The 7,235-nt window shown below is 43.1% G+C and overlaps 1 non-coding gene across 1 annotated transcript; it reads right to left on the bottom strand.

The window, feature by feature from the left end:
• Nucleotides 1-1,361: 1,361 nt before the first annotated feature.
• Trnai-uau lies at nt 1,362-1,436 on the bottom strand. The gene has a single exon. It is a non-coding gene; the product is annotated as a tRNA-Ile (tRNA).
• Nucleotides 1,437-7,235: the final 5,799 nt, after the last annotated feature.

Consider the following 7,235-nt stretch of genomic DNA (forward strand, 5'->3'; position numbering starts at 1 on the left):
GAAGCCAACAAAAGTTCACTTCTAATTTTCCACAAAGGTTCGTGGTAACGCGCACGCGCACGCTAGTAACAGTCTAAGTCAGAGACGAAAACGCAATATTCAACGGTCGCAATACACGAGGTCAGCATCTGGCGCGAACTGAACTTCGGAGCTGGTTCTAGCCCCTAAATAACTGTCTGCAGCCAATCAGGTTTTGGCGAACTGATAGTTCCTGTAGGCCGTGGCTCGAGCTCCCCCTGTAGGAAGTAGTGCTGTTTCCATTATCTTGTATGTAAATAGCCGGTGTTTACCACGATGCTTTTGGTACGCCTTGGGCATAGACAACCTCGTCTTCTGTGTTGTAATATGGGTTGCCGGCCCTCAGGGGCTACCTTGGCTCCGGTATAACACAGAGAATTCATAGACACACGTGCCATGGTGGAATCGCTACCAGCCGCAGCCCGAAGTCATACCCGATGGCTGTCCACAGCATGACGTCAGGAGCAATACCGCTGTGCTTCTCCAAGTCATTGAAAGAATGAGACTCTCCTCATACCAGCCGACGATGGTCATCGTGGGTAGCGCAGAACCACGTTATATCAGTGAACGCAGTGCAGCGCCATTCATCAGCAGTACATGCTTCCCTGTCACGGCACCACCACAAACGCGTCCGTCGGCTTGCAGTGAGATTGCGTGCCTATGGAATACCGTCTCAGTTATGTGACTGGATCCGTGATTTCCTGTCAGAGAGATCACAGTTCCTAGTAACTGACGGAAAGTCATCGAGTAAAACAGAAGTGATTTCTGGCGTTCTCCAAGGTAGTGTTATGGGCTCTTTGATGTTTCTTATTTGGGAGACACTCTGAGCAGCCATCTTAGGTTGTTTGCAGATGACGCTGTCGTTTATCGACTAGTAAAGTCATCAGAAGATAAAACATATTGCAAAACTATTTAGAAAAGATGGTGCGAAAATTGGCAGTTGCCCCTAAATAAAAAAAAGGGCGAGGTCATCCACACGAGTGCTAAAAGGAATCCGTTAAATTTCGGTTACACAATAAATCAGTCAAATCTAAAGGCCGTAAATTCAAGTAAATGCCTAGGAATTACAATCATGAACAACTTTAATTGGAAGGAACACATAGAAAGTGTTGTGGGGAAGGCCAATCAAAGATTGCGTTCTATTGGCAGGACACTTAGGAAATGTAACAGATCTACTGAGGAGACATTACGCTTGTCCGTCCTCTTATAGAATACTGCTGCAAGGCGTGGGATCCTTACCAGATAGGATTGACGGACTACAGCGAGAAAATTATAATTATGTATTCATACCTTCAGCTGCTGACGGGCGTTGATGTATATCAACGGGGACAGGTGAAAATGTGTGCCCCGACCGGGACTCGAACCCGGAATCTCCTGCTTATATGGCAGACGCTCTATTCATCTGAGCCACCGAGGGCACAGAGGATAGTGCAACTGCAGGGACTATCTCGCACACGCCTCCCGCGAGACCTACATTCTCACCTTGTATGTCCACACACTATATTCGTAGTGTCCTTACCCAACACACTCATTACTCGTGGAAGACATTCTTACCAAGTCCCGTAAGAGTTCGGGTAATATGCGTCATACGCACAGAAGAGGAAGGTCATGCCCGGTATTGCCAGAACTATACCTTGCCTGAACTACATACTGTCCGAAAGAACAGACACCATATCCATATAAGTATACATCGAAAAAGTTCAAAGAAAGGCAGTACGTTTTGTATTATCGCAAAATAGGGGAGAGAGTGTCGCTCAAATGATACAGGATTTGGGATGGACATAATTAAAACAAAGGTGTTTCTCGTTACGGAGGAATCTTCTCACGAAATTCCAATCACCAACTTTCTCCTCTGAATGCGAAAATATTTTGTTGATGCTGGCCTACTGAAGAAGAACTATTTAAATATTCATTTTTTATTTTTATTTATTGTCTTTTCTCTTTTCAGTAAATATTATAATAATTTTCAAACAGATTTATTTTCAAAGATGTATGTAAGCTGTAGGATGGGATAACGCGGAAAAACAAAGAACCGCTTCACCTTAAATTTTTTCTACGGCGAAGAGTCGTCTTTCGTTTTCTATGAGTCGAACTGTAAAGACCTATGAGAATGGGTCGTGTGCAATATGCTGGCCCCGTATCGACAGATTTTCATTGACGGTCCATCGAATCCACAACCTTGGAATCACTCGAAGTTATTTCTTGGAAATTATACTTTCAAAATCTCGTATAAGATTGGGCGCCGATCTTCGATACGACGATGCGTAATAACTGAGGTACGTGGATGCACTTATCTACTTCCTTTTGTGGCCAACATATTTAATTAAGTTCTTAGGTCATGGCAAGCCGCGATCAGGGGCCTGTAACTATTTTCCTTTCATGAAGTCTGATCCAGTTTGTTTCTTTAAATATAAAATAAATGTATTTTCCCCCCAACTTTTCTTTACATAGGCCACAAGGGACAGGCCATGCGTGCCTCTGAACGAAGTGTACTTTCGCGAGTTTCACAGAGGGACACGTAACTAACCAGTATAAATATTTGAGAAACAGGATTATTTTTTATCTGTGGTCTGATTTTATCACGAATGTACGTTCTCTCTTATTGTTACAACCATTCCGGTGCCATACTTTAGTAACTTTTGTTCCATATCTTAATCGCAGCGCCGCTTTACGGCGGAATTTGTTACGCGATTTGTCGGAAAGTTTTCTATTTCGAAATTGCCGCACCGAATGACCGATATGTACAACAATAAACATTAGCAGAAGTAAAGGGAGAACTAACACTAAATAGAAACGATCGCCATGATAAAATAAGGGAAATCAGAGTTCGAACGGAAAGATACATGTGTTCGTTCTTTCCGCGTGCTATAGAGAATTTTTAAGGTGGTTCGATGAATCGTCTGCCAGGCATTTAAATGTGATTTGCAGAGTATCCATGTAGATGTAGATATTGCATTTCGGAAATCATTAGGGAATTCAATATTCCAATATCCACAATGTCAGGAGCATGCCGAGAATACAAAGTGGCAACTGACATTTAACACAGACAAATGTAATGTATTCCGAATATATAAAAGAAAGAACCTTTATTGTATGATTATATGATGGTGGAACAAACACTGGTAGCAGTTACTTCTGTAAAATATCTGGGAGTATGCGTACGGAACGATTTCAAGTGGAATGATGATATAAAATTAATTGTTGGTAAGGCGGGTGCCAGGTTGAGATTCGTTGGGAGAGTCTTTAGAGAATGTAGTCCATCAACGAACGAGGTGGCTTACAAAACACTCGTTCGGCCTATACTTGAGTATTACTCATCAGTTTGGGATCCATATCAGGTCGGGTTGACAGAGGAGATAGAGAAGATCCAAAGAAGAGCGCCGCGTTTCGTCACAGGGTTATTTGGTAAGCGTGATAGCGTTACGGAGATGTTTAGCAAACTCAAGTGGCAGACTCTGCAAGAGAGGCGCTCTGCATCGCGGTGTAGCTTGCTGTCCAGGTTTCTAGAGGGTGTGTTTCTGGATGAGATATCGAATATATTGCTTCCCCCTACTTATACCTCTTGAGGAGATCACGAATGTAAAATTAGAGAGATTCGAGCGTGCACGGAGACTTTCCGGCAGTCGTTCTTCCCGCGAACCATACGCGACTGGAGCAGGAAAGGGAGGTAATGACAGTGGCACGTAAAGTTCCTTCCGCCACCCACCGTAGGGTGGCTTGCGGAATATAAATGTAGATGTAGATGTAGATGTAGATGAAGTTTCAGGTATTACCTCCCAACAGGGACAATGCAGTGACCGATGGTCTTCACTTAATAACTGAGAGCAGCAGCGTTTGTGTAGAGTTGTCAGTGCTAACAGACAAGCAACACTGCGTGAAATAACCGCAGAAATCAATGAGAGGTGTATGACGAACGAACCCGTTAGGACGTTGAGAAGTTTCAATGAATGTAACTCCATCTTCTGGTGGAGTATGAGACTAGGACTGTTCAATGTTCAATAAAAACAATACCAATCGCCGTTGTATAGGTTTATTTTTAGGCAACCGGTTTCGACATTACACTACGTCATCATTTGTAACACGAAGGCTACTGGATTGGAGCAGTTTAGGCCTGAAGATGACGTAGTGTAACGTCGAAACCGGTTGCCTAGAAATAAACCTATACAACCGCGATTGGTATTGTTTTTATTGAACAGTGAGAAGTTTGTCGTTAATGGGCTATGGCAACAGACGACCGACGCTACTGCCCTTGCTAACAGCGCGATATCGTTTGCAGAGCCTCTCCTGGCTTGTGACCGTATAGGTTGGACCCAAGCCGACTGGGAAACCGTGGCCTGGTCAGATAAGTCCAGATTCAGTTGGTAATAATTTCGATTATGACGCAGGCCTCACGAAGCCATGGGCCCAATTTGTCGACAAGACACTGTGGAAGTTGGATCAATAATTTTGTCGGCTGTGGTTACACGGGCTTCGGTTATATTCGGCTACTTGGAGATCATCTGCAGCTATTCATGGACTTCGTGTTCCCAAACAATGATGTCATGTCATTGTGCCACAACTGTTCGCGATTGGTTTGAAGAACATTCTGGCCAATTCGAGAGAATGATTTGGCCAACCTGATCGCCCGACGTGAATCCCATCGAACATTTATGGAACATTATCGAGAGGTCAGTTGGTGCACAACATCCTGGACCGACAACACTTTTGGAATTATGGACGACTATATAGGCAACATGGCTATGTATATCTGCAGAGGACTTCCAACGACTTGTTGACTCCACTCCACGTCGACATGCCGTCCTGCGTCGGGAAAAACGAGCTCCAACACGATATTAGAAGGCATCATATAACTTTCGGACCTCAGTGTACGTAAAAATGCATTTAGCAAAATGATTTTGTGGGGATCCGTGTCTGGGTACAGAATTGGCAGAGGTGTAGCCAGTTGCGTCTCTGGTTATGAATTCTGTGGAAGATGTGTGGCATCCTTAACATTTGGTCATTAGCAAAGTGTGTAGCCACCAGAAGATAGCAAAATGCTGCCAAAACGAGTTGTGAGAACCGACTTAACAGTATGAGGCAATGAAGATACAGTTACGCTGATTTACTAAAAAGAAGCGATGTTGTCATTTATGTTTGACAATGAAGGCTATAGCTTCCACTTATTTCATTGCAGAAATCTGAGTTTGCAGTTATACGTGCCAATTAGATAACTCATGTAATGAAACTGGAACAGCTAGCTGCAAAAGCACGCTGAACACATACATTTATTACACAAGAAACTACACTTTTTCACAGTTATTAATGCCACCTACTGTTGCGGCGCGAAAGATGTTTTTCACATCTTGCAGCATAGTATGCAATAAAGACTGCCAAAGAAATTAAGTGGCAATATGAAATACATCCCTATCTTGTAATATCCAAAAGGGAAACTTAGTGGTGATACGAGAAGTTGACGGAGCACTATACAATATGTTACAAGTTAAAGATACAGGTGTAAACTATAGCTGTTTACAACCGTCCCCCGTGGTTTGGGCAAATCGAGGCACGCTATCTGATACAGGAGACTTGCGGTCTATCAAGCCGGGAAACAGCCTCAAACTGGCCTACAAAAACTAGCCGATGAGCGAGCGGCGCACAGGATTTTCAATATCCTCTTGCTTTCTTACACTACCGCCTTAGTCGGCTATTTCTTTAACACTGTTGATCTTAACTGTGCCAGGAGGGTAATGAAAGAAAAAAGACTTTGTAACCATTATGTAGAAACTAATTACAAGTCCATTTACACATAGCCCTTACAAGTACAGTAGTTTAGTAGTAAGAAGGTTAGATAAACAAAATGATTTGTTGGCTTTATGCTGTTAAAATTCTCAATATTTCGAGATAAGTATCACACAAACCTTAATTTTACATCTTGTAAGCACGAGAACAAGGGGTTTTTAATTTTCAGGGACGATTTAGCCTAAACCCCTGGCGATACGTAAGCTCTCTAGTTAGGTGAGTTTTGTAGGCCACTTTGAGGTTGTTTTCCGGCTTGATAGACAGCAAGTGTCCTGTACCAAATTGTTCGTCACGACTTCACCTACACCACTGTGTTACGTTACATACAGTCACCGCGCGTGGTAGCCGCGCGGTCTAGGGCGCCTTGCCACGGTACGCGCGTCTCCCTTCCTCGGAGGTTCGAGTCCTACCTTGGGCATGTGTGTGTGTTGTCCTTAGAGTAAGTTCATTTAAGTTAGATTAAGTAGTGTGTAAGCCTAGGGACCGATGACCTCAGCAGTTTGGTCCCATAGGAACTTACCACAGGTTTCCAAAATTTGTATACTGTTATCTCTTACACCTTGTAGAGTTGCTTACAACATAGTATTTAGTTACAACACTATACTGACACAATGGCATTATTTACTATAGAGGATCATAGTTGTCTCAGTTGTGTGAACTAAATTTAAAAAAATTTTACAGCATAGTCAAAAAAGTATTTCTTCGTGTAGAATTATTTGCAATGTTTCACCAATAACCCACGTGCAGCAACAGGAATTATTTTTAAAAATATTGTAACTAACTTGAGATACTGAGTGTGTAGCTTGACACTATAATTTTCTTTATGTCTATATGTAAATATAAGATGCTGGTGCTCGTCTACACTTTGTAACGTAAGCTTGTGCCGTGTCAGTGTGTGCTGGCTGGAAGGCCAGATGCGGACAGCTATGGAAGTTCAGGTCTTCAGGAAGCAGTGAGGCGTCAGTGAATTAAAGGATCTGGTTTTAGCCCCCGGCCGTGCTAATAAACGAACAGTCCCGTTTATACAGCGCGACTGGAAACAAACAAACAGAGACGCGCACGCCATCTGACGATCACCAGGCACCGCTCAAGAGATGCGCTGGACCCTGTCGGCTTCCCACGTGCTGACCGCTTCTAACATCTGCAAACCGCTGTACAGAAACTTTTTTTTTTAAAAAACATTATTGGCGTTTTGTGTACGCTACTTACCGTACAGACAGCACCACAATACGTATGTGTTACACTGCTTGACAATTGTTAAGGTACAGAGACATTGTTGGACAGGTATAATCACAGGCAATGATGGACGGCATGAAAGGCAGTACACACGTAATAGTGGCGGAATGGTATAATTATAACGAAAAATGGTATACCTTTCACAACATGAAAAAATGGCTCTGAGCACTATCGGACTTAACATCTATGGTCATCAGTCCCCT

Source organism: Schistocerca piceifrons, chromosome 1, assembly GCF_021461385.2.
Source record: "Schistocerca piceifrons isolate TAMUIC-IGC-003096 chromosome 1, iqSchPice1.1, whole genome shotgun sequence".
Taxonomy (NCBI): Eukaryota; Metazoa; Arthropoda; class Insecta; order Orthoptera; family Acrididae; genus Schistocerca; species Schistocerca piceifrons.